We start from the raw sequence: 12,512 nt of genomic DNA on the forward strand, positions 1-12,512 counted from the left end.
CTAAAAAAAATTGAAGAATTAGAAACTGGTGAAGTAGAATCTAGTCTTTTCCAGCTGTCAGAATGCCATTAAAGAAAAATGGAATAAACACTGAAAGAAAAATACTTCCCTAGTATCTGTTTATATGCAGGCAGGGAAAATATCAGTTAGACAATAAAGAAAGAATGAAAAAATGAACGCAATGTGGCAAGAGTGAAAGAAGTTTTCTACATGGCATTTTTCTTCAGAAAGCTATGGCCTATAAGTATTAAAAAAGGTGCAACTTCTATCCTATGCACTTTTTTCCACTCCATCTCATACAATTTCCAGTAATGTGACTAAAAAGGTACAAACACAGCTCAGTACCAACAGCAGGAACCTTTTAAAGAAATGAAGCTGCTGGCTCAAGCAAGTGTTGAGAATGAACCTTATCACTCTCACTCGTCTTGAAGTGATAGCTATTAAATTCTGTTTTCACTAACCTATTAAACAAGCTGCTCTCCCTACTGAATGACAAAAACCACAGAAAAGGGAAGAATGATTTCATATAATGTCAAATTGAACACTAAAATTAAAAAGCATCAGAATAGCTTCAGTCCTTTAAACCACACAAAGGTTTAATTCAAGTACACTCTAAGAACTTGAATTAAAATTATCCGAAGATATAAAAAACAGTATAATTCCTTATAACCATTTCTCACAGTCAGAAGGAGGCGGCAAGATGCGGAGAGAAATTCAGTTATTTAGTAAAATTACCACACTACATTTTGTCTAATAAATTGTGCTGTAGGTACATTACAATTGACAGTAGTTCTTGATGAATATTTCTTTTCAATAACGAAAACATTCACACATATATATCTCTCAAAGTTTTAAAAATAATTCAAAGAGCAGTTTCAAAGAAGTTGTGTGAATTTTAAAAAAAAGTTAATGTTGATTTAAAGCAATTTCAAAACAGAAGTTAAATTTAACTAAGAAGTCACCAATTAGGTCATTATAAACAAATTCTAGTCCTGATCCAATTTTAGTATTTTTAAATAAGAATTGATAGGTATTGTACCCATGCAACAATGTCTGAATCAGTAAGTCCAACAGAAACATAAATCAATCATTCAATACAATTTACATCTTACTTTATCACCTTTTGTTGACCCAGTTGAACTGGTAAACCAGTCCAGTTCCAAGTCAGAGTAATCTAAGAAGAATGTACTTTTCCCTCAAGTTGTTACTCCCTACCTTTCACAGGCTACAAGAACTGTCCATCTTGTGTTGTTCAATACAACTTCTGTTCTTATAACTGTTGCTTCTGCCAACGTGAGCTACAGAATTTTATTTTTAAGTTTTTGGCACCTCTGCTGCAGAGACAGTTGAAAACAAACATCCAGAAGACACATTCTGTAACATATTGTGGAAGGAATAAACCACTCAGAAGTCTCGGTCTACAAATAATTCCATATCAGCATATTCATGAGAGTTCTTGCTCTAATGAAGCAAAAAATCACTTGAATCATCTCTTACTGTTGTCTTACTGTATCACTTTGTGACCAATGTAACACCTTGCTACAGTTCGCTCCCTTACCAGGCAGTCCTTACTTCTCCCACTGGGATTGGCTCCAGCATCACACCAGCCCTTCCCAAAACCAAGCCGACATGCTGATGGCAGAAAACGCCTCCCCCCTCCCTCCATTTTCTCCTGGACAAGGGAGTTTAACATAAGGAGCTACTGAGTGCCAACATAAGATCAGTGCTATAACTGGGAAAAGGAGAAGATGAGGGACCATATTTTAACACATAAGTGCCACTTAAAGACTGGCTCACCATGTCTCATGAAACTATCTTAAGTGAAATCCAATTGTTCATGTACCAAGGACAGAACACAGTTACCTTTATTATCTTATATGAAGCAACCTACTCATCTGTGTAAGAACTAGGTATTAAATGCTAGCATACACTAGCAATTGTAAAGCGGAGTTTCCTCCTTCCATTTTTGCCACTGAATCCTATGTTGGCAGGATCAACTGGTGAAAACAAACAAACAAACAGATCCTGGAAAACAACTTCCCCACCTCCAAACCTATATTCACAAGATAAGAGCCCTGACAATAATATTTCAATAGAAGCTGTTAATTTAGATGAGGCCTGCAAACAAAATAAGTGCTTAGGTAAGTAGCAAAAATAGATGATTTTATCAGATGAAATTCCAAACCAGCCCTGCAGAAAACCAGTTTAAAATGATGCACTAATTACAGTATCTGTTTGAACAACAGAAGTAATTTTATAACATGAAGCATCAGAAGACACTGATGGTCTTAACCCCTGCTGATAAACTGCTTTAATTGTGCAGTTACAGTCAGGCAAATTAACAGAGACTTTTGCTCCCACTGAGTTTCTAATGGTAGCAGATCACAAGCAGAAAGCTGGTGAAAAAAACAATGTTACAAAGAAATGCTGAACGAGTAGAACCCGGTTAGGGAGAACACTGCAGCTTACTTCACATTTTGAATTTCTGATCAAAGTTTTCACCTACAGAAACAACAGATGAATTGCTTAAATTAACAATCACAACTGCTGTTTCAAATGTCAAGCAAGTTAGTGTTATTTAGCATGTCTTTAATTATAAATTATTATTGTATACTAAGCCCCCACCAAGACAATTTTGGATTAAAAAAGTGGGTGTCTTCCTGCACACATTAAACTAGCTGGTAGCTGTCAAACATTGTCAAAAGGCATTATAAAAGAATCTTTTGAGAACTATTCTGAAAAAAATCTAATGGCATGAAAAAACTTAATGTTTAAATGACACAAGAGGATACTGTTCTCTGTTTCAAAGCCCCAACGCAGACTTTGTGCTCAGTAAACTTCAAACCAGGCACCGCCCCAAGTTCAGATCTGCCCTGCAGTCAAAATGGTTCCTGCATGCTCACACCACCACACTGGATCTTTCCAAAGCTGTGGCTTCACAGCACGACTGAACCGAGCTGATCCAACCCTCCTGATCTGCTGACAGAAGAGAAAGCCCCTGTCACCACCCCAGCTGGCACACTCATGCCCCCCTGCTCTGCAGGGCTGTGGCTGCTCCAGAGAACAGAGCCAGCAGAAACTCCCTGTCACAAAGGGTAAGTTTCCGTGAAACAGGCAACAGGACTGCATCTCTCCTCAGGATTTTCTTCTTGTATGTTTGTCTCAAGTTGTGTCAGTGTGTAAAATAAGATTTGTGGAACAAGCTGTATTGTCGAGTGCTATCAAAACCCAGGAGCCTGTTAACACTGAATATTTCACTGTTGCGGGATGAAAGTAAAAGAGTTTTGTATGCATTGGTATCCTCGTGGAAATAAATGAGAATTTAGCACACGAAATGCATAGCACAAACTCAATACCTGGATATATTTGTTAGAGAGGAATGCAATTTTTAATATTGACACTTAAAATTACGGTGAAATATCAAATGTTACCCAGTCAGAGGAGTGCGAGTTAATTTCTCTGGCTTTGGACTACTTATGAGTTTTAACATTTTAACTTCATCAGTATTCCTGGTGTAGTAAATTTCATATGAAGACAGAGTTACACTGAGATCCAAGTATGATTTTATTCCCCTACAGAAAAGGGAATAAGCAGTATGAAGCATTTCACAATACTGTGATTCTTTTTACACACTGACCACTTGCTAAACAAATATCAAATTCCCTCAAAAGATAATGAAATACCAATAAATCCTTAATGCAAGTCTTCTTAAATCAGTTAGCTTCAGATGGTTTTTTGAAGGGAAGTAACTCCACATTCTGAATCTCAAGGTACAAAAGACATTTTTAAATGAACGCTTAGACCAACAAAACCCAATCTGTGACAGTGGACACATTCCTCAGAGCATTCTCTGACCAGGCAATACAGACAGTAAGTGTACTTCAACTCGTGACTCAGTTTCATTATCAGTCACTAATGAAATTAACTTCAAAATAACCTGCAACTGTTCTAAAATCACTTCTGCGTAAACCTATTTGCCTCTGATCTTATGAGCATTATTAATCACTATGAAGCTCATTCCACTATTCAGCTTTAGATGGAGAAAGGCTGAAAAAAAGAAAGTATTCTTTTATATGCCTTATTATCAAGCAGCACCTATATATCATGCACAGATAAATAAAATAATAATGGCCAGTCTTCGCGAGCGAAGATTTGGGGAAAGGTCTTTTTACCTTTCCAGCCTGCGCAATGGATTTTTTAGGTGAGACACAGCCTGCGCTGAACTGAGCCCACCCTTTAATCCTAAGGTTCATCTCCCGGGGCCAAGCAAGCTTGGACAATGGCAGTGAGGTCCTCAGGATGTAGGTTTGTTTAGAGTGACCTTCTCATAGATGGATGGCCTCACAGGGCTAACGGGCTCCATCTGCCCGGGGGAACGGCTGGGATTCGAACCTGGGTCGCAGAGGTGAGAGTCCTGCATGCTAACCACTAGGCCACCAGGGGTCCCCATGCACAGATAGTAAATTACTCAATTTACATAGTCTTAACATACTTTAGAATTTTTATTTTACCAATAATTAACAGGATGTTCAAAATAAAAAGTATATCTAGAATAGATCAGGTTTTATGAACATAAAAAGGTATTTATTTTAAAGTACGACCAACATGCCACTAAAATAATATTTCATCGTATAGTACTATTAAATTTAGTCTTTTAAGTATATATTAAGATATTCTTTTGCATATCTCAGTTTTTATTTAAGCAGTATTCCAGCTGTATTATATTTTAATTTACCACTGTATTTCCTTCTCCCCAGGAAGAAGATAGTACACCAAGGTACTAGCCTTGCTAATGCATACCTCTGTTCCACCTGAAAACTTACCAAGGTGTCCAAAACTCTGCTAAAGTACACGCTGACAGGAAAAATAGTCTTAGTTAAACTGAAATCTGATGCCTCTTTTTTCATCTGGGATTCTCAAACTAGGAGATCTGAAAGTGTTGACATACAAAAGGAACTAATCTAATATACTTTCCAGAACTAACTCAAGGCATGTCAACTTCAAGAAATTTGCTGGAAGAAAGAAGTTGCAACTGCAAGAAAATGCAATGTAACAATCCAGTGGCTGGTACCCTGGTCCAGGAAATGAGCATCAAGATCCTAGTACTGCCTCAGGCAAAGAGGCATCGACATCACCAGGCTGACATTCCAGGAGTGCCCTAACATCATGCCAAAGGAACACACAAGGAAGCACTTTCCACTTTGCCCTTTACAAAAGCAAATCACTGCCCAGGAGGTGAGGAAAAAAAAGAGGCATCCCTAGCTCAGTGCTACAGGAGTTCATCAGAAGTTGGGTTCCTGTGTTTTTACTTAGGAGTGGAGCCTTTTTTTTTGCAGTTGTAAATAATTAAGTAAAACATATAAATAAGCATGCTGAGGTGAACCTTCATTTATAACTTCAAGGTAAGCCTCCTAGTTTTTCCTTTTTCCATTCATACAAAACTTTTACTTTCATCTGTACAATGAACACAAATGGTGGAAAGCTTCAAAAACACTTGTGGTTTAATGATTTGGGAACTTGGGGGAAACACCTGAAAAGTGGTTTCACATTTCTGAACACTTACTCTATTGTTTACAGTGAAGTGCTACCATTATTCCTCAACTGTATTTAAGGGGACAAAAAAACCCCCTGTCTACTCAATGGTTTCTCAGTCTTCTAGTATACACAGTTAAGTGCTCCACATATTTCTTTAGGTGATTTTTTTAATAGTTAAAAAGAAAAAAGCAAACAAACAAAAAACCAAACACCCCAACCCCAAAACACTGTTCTTGATTTCAGTTTGGACTTCCATGCTGAATTTGGAAAACTGTGTAGTACTAGCCACTAGCGCTTGGCCAAGTAAAAACCATAAAATAAATTATATTTTTGTATTCAATGGATAACATGATCACCTCTTAGGCTAACAGTATAATTCTACAAGTTTTAAAACATTTTTTTTCCTCTTCTGAAGTACTATCATATAACTTTCATCAACAGTAGCTGCTGCACATAATTGTGGCATCTGTCTTTACTGAATTTCAACCATTTTTATTTCTCTATTCCATGTTTTATTTCCTCTCTGCCTTGCTTAGACTTGATTGCTGCTTTGCATAGCAAACCTGATCAGTGCATAAACATTCCCTATATCAATAATTTGAGGTCAGTGTTAAATTCATCCATTTCTCAAATTAAACTCATTCTCAAACACCTGTGGATCCTGCTCTTTTATGACTGCTCTACATATAAGCAAAGCTGAACAAACCATAAGGGTTAAGAAGTATCAAAATAAAACCACACTTTTCTTCAAGTGTTATTCCTGCTTAATCTAAACATGAATTCCAGCAATTTTCAGTCATTTATATTAAAAGTCTAAGAAGCAGACAAAGCTACAATAATTCATACATAATTTGTGATTTTTTTTACTTTTTTTTTAATAATTAGGAATAAATAACTGGAGTTTTTTCCAAACTACAGAAAGAGGAGAAAAAATGTAAGTGACCTTTTGGAAGTATCAGAATAAACAGCTGCTGACAACCTGCATTTTAATGCCAACATATCAACACTTCTATTTTCTTCATCTTGTTTTGCCTGTCACTTCCAGAGTCCAGCAACTCAGCCTTTGCTTGAAAATCCAACCATTTTAGTATTTCCTCAAGGATGAGTTGCACATATATGCTCTCATATATGTGTATATATATGTGTGTGTATATATATGTGCATATATATATATATAGATATAAAAGATGTATCAATACGGATTCCTCTGCATAAATTTTGGTGAAGGTCTTAAGACAGTATATTGAAAAGACAACTCTGTAAACAAACTGCAGGATACTGATGCCAACCCTCTGGGTTTTTTGTTACAAAATAACTGTAAGCTTCTGAGAGAAAATTATCCTTCCCCAGTTTCCCATGCTTTTAAAATTTACAATAATACACAATTACTAACCTTCTTAACATCTTTTCAGAAACTGCTTAAGACTCAGTAAGAAAACCTCCAAATCTTTGTACAAAAGTATACAAAGATGTTGCTACAGAATATTTTTAACAGAAACTTAAATTGAACATGTTAACATAACCTCAGTGTGCCAAGACAGTTGGGAAGTACCACCTCGTATCCCACAATGTAATAGACAAGCTTCAGACAGTTAAACTGCACAGAAGCTAAATTTAAGAAAATAAAAAAGAAAATTCTTCCCTATTCCAGCCCCCCCCCCAAAAACCTGAAGAAAAAATATAACAAGTTTACAGGTTTTACTTTTCGTAAGTACAAAAAAGGTTAAGTGACCTGAGTTTAAGAATATGAACAGTTACTACTGTTTCTTTAAAATCAGATGACTTGTAATGTAAAATAAAATTACTTTTATAGTAGTATGTTGTTAGCTTTACTTTAGGGCATTGGGATCTTTAGGTTTTTACTATTTGTCAAAGCAATGAAAATAAGATACTCATGACTCAAACCAAACATATCTAGGTAGTAGCTAAGTTTCAAATAACTCAAATTAACTTCCCAAGCCATAAAGAAACTGCTTTGTTCAGAGAAATGAAAAAAAATTAAAAGAGGTAAAACAAACATTCAGCACTGCTGATTTTTTTAGATTGGTTCAGGGGCACACTGGGGAAGGGCAAGGGTATATAACTTCAATACTTGAACCAGTGTCACTTTGCCAATAGTACTTCACATCTGGGCTACAAGAATGGAGGCAAACGCAAGAAAGAAACCATGCACAGAAAAGCAAAGCTGTTTTTACTGCCAGGGCCAGGCTGACATGGTTGCAGTGCCAGAGCTTTAGATCAAAACCTGTGTCTTGAAATGTCTGACAATGGTTCTTTCTGTTTTGGATGTGTAAGCAAATGATAACTGAGTTTTGACAAGAACAGGCAGGGTCAAACTGGAAAAAACAGGGTGAGGGGGAGGGAGGTAAGTAATCAATGTTACCACAGCTCTCACGCATAAGCAGAAGTGCATTGTGGAATCCTGACCTCAATGAACAATAGTGTATCAAGTATGATAATACCTAGTATTTCTCTTATTTCCCCTTTCTTGTTTCAGTCCTTGGGATGAATCTTCCTTGAAGATTTCCTCAAAGATGCATAATGAAGACCGGGTGCCTGAATCTCTCCTGCTTCCTGCAGGTCTGTCAGGATGGCAGGAAGACTCAAGTGCCTAGGCAGCTAAATGCTACCCTGAATATTTAGATTCACAGCACCTCTTATGCCAGCAAGAAAACACAGCACTAAACATAAACCCAACTTTTTCATAAGCAGTTGCTTAAATGAATATTGACAACTTTAGACACAATGTCTGTGCTTATAATTAGAACACTGATCTTGCATAGTCACATCAGAGAAAGAAACTGTCTCAAATCCCAAGAGAGAACTATTCTGTTTTCTTGCATAGAAGTTTCTTCTGTAGATTTCAGTACAACACAGTTGCAAGGCTAACTGCTCGCTCCCACCAAGAGAAGTGGGCCCATTCCTTTGTCCTTCCCTCGTCTTTGCCACTGGGGCCTTACACAGCCAGTTCACACAGCAGCAAACTACTGCTGACAAACTACTACTGTTTTGCCTGTTTAGCAGGCTGAACTGGCTCAGTGACATATTCCTCAAGTAGCAGGCTGAGCACAAAGGAGGGCACAGGCATGACTCCCTCTGTAGAAAGTTGCCAGCCATCAGTTACAACCTCTGCCAGACTTCACAGCAGCCCAGCCACTCCCAACAGGGGGTGAGGATGGGGAGTCCCATGCTCTTGACTGCTCAGTGGAGAGGTTGGCACTTATTAGCGCCACTTACAGCAAACGTAATCTTACTGTAATACATAAATTGCTATTTTAAAGTTAAGTATTCTGAAAACTCAGTTTCCACTCCAAATTAGGCGTGAAAGCAATCAGCACCTTTCACTTCCAATGTTACATCTCAGTTGCCTCCCTGAGAAATAAGCATTCTATGTCCCATGTATTTAAGGAAGGGCGTGTCACAGAAAAAAATCTAGTCACTCACAGCATAGTGATTAACTCCAAAAAAAAAAAAAATTCATGTAAACAAAAAGGTCACAACCAGCAACTCTAATTCTAGCATCTTCCTATTTGAATATGCAATCTCAACACTTCTTAAAAACGTGTAATTTCACAGGAGATGTCAGCCGGGTTTCAGCAGCCCTGCTTCCCCTCTTCATCATACAGCAGGACTAGTGCTGCCCTATTACATAAGACTTTTTGTTTTAGGGCTTTTGTAATCTCTTAGGAGTGCTTTCCACTAACGAATTACATAATTAATATGTCACTCAGTTATTCACTCTCATTTCTTTACACAGTGATTTCTCCCACAGTACCATGTTCTGAATATTCAGATTTTTAGAAGCATTAGAAGAATATCTTGCCTTTTAGGTTAGAGAGGAATGAGACCAAAAATTATGCTCCAATTTAATTATGCAGTCAGCATGTCTCCTGAAAGTCTGTTACAGAAGGGCTTTATCTTAGTGACCAGGTACTCTTAAGCAGAGCCCATGGTTCTTACTCCAGTGAGTAAGACATGATGGTTAGTGGACCCCTCTATAGTCCGCAAGTCTTTTGGAGAAGACAGTCAAATTCTTTGGTTAATGTAGCAAACATTTTCCACAGAATACTGCTATTAAACAGACATTATGCTACAAGGTGGCATAAGTTCACAGCATGTTACCAAACATATTGTGTTGCCCAGACAGGGCAAGATGTTCTTTACCAGTTTGAAACTACTGAAAAGCTAAATTTCATGGTCATTTTAATCCATGTAGTAACTCACTGGTTCTATAGCTAGAAAGCTCACCAGTTAATTGCAATGTTTTTATTCAGGTTGAGTCTCCATTCACACAGGTTTTCTGTTTGGATTTGCTTTTTGGTTTTTCCCCATTTTCTTTTTTTGTTGTTGTTTGGGGGTGGTTTTGTGGGTTTTGGCTTTTATTTTTGGTGGTTTTTTTCCTTTTAGTTTGAGGAAAGGGCAGCGTGAACTTTACGTTTCATATTCATACCATGTTAATACTTCCAAGCAGTGCAAAAATTGTAGTTTGTTGTCCATGATTTATCAAATTTTTTCTTCAACACTGACCCACAATCAGTAGTATAACACTGAGTGGAACAAGGAATATAGCATTTTATATAGCTATTCATCACTGCTAATACTGTTAGATTTTAACACATTTAATAGTAACAGTCTAGTCTTAATTATTATCTCCATTCTCTTTTTTTTTTCTAAACTATTAAAACAGCGAGTTCACTCTTAAACTATAACAATTTATTCTTACAGTGATTACACAATCATATGTTTAGTATTTCTTTGGGTTTTAATCATTTCGCTCCCTCCTGAAATAGTTCCATTCTCTCTAAACTCATTCAGTTGCAACAAACCTATTTGTAAACAAACAACCTGAACAACAGCTCAAGACAGATGGAAAGTATCAGGGCAAGATCCTAATGCAAATTAAATAAACTAACTTCTTAAAAAATAAATGAAATGTTGTTATAAACAATACAGAAAACTCAAAATTTGCCACTGAGTACATAACTGACAATTAATATTGGCTAACAAACTAAAGTTGAGTCCTTGAAAGAACTCAGAACCAATGCCTCAAATAGTCTCAGCATACATGCTTCTCTTATATTTATGAAACCTTGTACACAGTCTCTAATTACACTTTTATTGCAGCAGTTGCCTCAAATCCTTGCTACAATTACATGGGATTTGACACACTCAAGCTACTACCTAGATAACTCAAAGTGTGACCACTGTTCCAAACCTTCTTTACAACCAATTTCATGCAACAATTCGATTGATTATAATGACCGGAGAATGAGGAGTATCCAGCATGTTCTCAAGGGTAGATTAAAATGTAATAATAGTCTTGCCACTTAAAGATTGTATAGCTGAGTGCCAGCCTGGCACTGATATTTGATGGCTCTTGAGAATACTGCTGATAATATATTAGGGAAACCTTTCCTATGGTAATGATGGATATTCAGGATCAGCATCGCCCTTTATCTGTCAGGTGACATCAATCCAGTAATTTAAAAAAACCCAACCAAACAAAAAAGAACAACACAACCGACAAAAAAACCCCAGTCTTTACACCTTCTACATGTAATGAGCTGAAACCCACAATTTTTTTAGTTAAGTTAAATTACTATACACTTCCATCAGCTCTTTACATAGTATCTGTGCAACACATTTAAAATAAAACCCTTGTGAAATTATTGAGAAAAATAATTTCCATAAAGGAGTAATTATGGAAATTCTGTTCACTTTTTGAAAAACAAAGTGTAATAAAATCCCTGTTCATAATGTAAACACAAAAGAAAGTGAAAGCTAATCATAATTTTGATTCAAAGTCAAATACCAAAATATTTACATATATACCGGTTTTAGGAGAAAATGTCTAAATATGTATTCTTCAAGATCCCGTTCAATTAGCAGTCCTACAACTGCTGTTTAGGAGACAATATCATCCTTCAAAAAAGACATCTGTTTTCATGTACTTTTTGAGTCCCACAGATTCTGGTAAAATGTACAGAAATATAGTTTTTAAAAAGCTCATTAAATAGTGAATTTGCTGACATCTTCATTTGCATCATTTTGAGTTAAACTGAGTGTGTAAACTAAGATCTATTATTAACCAAATTATCACAGCTCTATTGCAAGTCTCCATAATATGAAAAATTAAGACTTATGAAAAATTTCAAATTCCAGTTTTTCAACACAGTGCCACATGGGTAGATCTAGCCATTTCCCTCAGCTACCAAAGATATCAATGAAAAGAAAAGTATTATGATTAAATACTGGACAGATTAAAAAAACCAAACAGAATGTCATTATAGTATAAAGCTGCAGAAGCAAAGCAAATCCTTGATGGGTTAACGAAGTCTGAAGGTATTTAAAAGCAAGTAAGTTCTAACAGATTCCAGTACATTATCAGAGACATGCAAAAGTTATTAAAAAAAATTAACTGCTTCTACTCTTCAGAAGACAAGTTCCAAGGTTTTTTGTTAAAATGTCTATTATATACGTTTTCAGATTGCATGCTTATCTGCCCACACAAAGTCAATTAATGTACTTTTGAATTACAAATGCTGAAGATGGTAAGACTGGGTAAAAAAGGTCATTATGTGCATGCCTTTCTTATGTTCTACAATGGTTTCATCCATCTTCGAAAATAAGACAACATTGTACATGAATTGAGGACAAGAATAATTCCACACTTTGCTAACATCCTAGACAGGAAGGTAACTTCCTTCATTCTAAATGTTTCCTGTCCTTCAGAAAAGCACAAGCATAATCATTTTCTTCAAAATGCATTTCCAATAGATGACAAAGATTTACTTCCAACTGACAGGTGCTGACCTCCCACTTCCAGACCTAGTCACTTTTTTTTCCCATCCTCTCCCTTCTCAAAATGGCAGAGCTATTTATTTGGGTCAATACAGCTTATTGACTAGGAAATTTTTTTATTTCACCGAACTATTCTCTCACATTAGCTGACCAAAGTCTAGCTTCTTTCCTGTTCC

General features: G+C 36.5%; 1 protein-coding gene across 11 annotated transcripts in view; it reads right to left on the minus strand.

Annotated features, from left to right (window-relative positions):
- QKI (QKI, KH domain containing RNA binding) overlaps window positions 1-12,512 on the minus strand; it is a 157,811-nt gene that overhangs the window by 56,821 nt on the left and 88,478 nt on the right. The window lies entirely within an intron of this gene.

This window comes from Neopelma chrysocephalum, unplaced genomic scaffold (genome assembly GCF_003984885.1).
Source record: "Neopelma chrysocephalum unplaced genomic scaffold, ASM398488v2 Primary Assembly neopelma1_23, whole genome shotgun sequence".
Classification (NCBI taxonomy): Eukaryota; Metazoa; Chordata; class Aves; order Passeriformes; family Pipridae; genus Neopelma; species Neopelma chrysocephalum.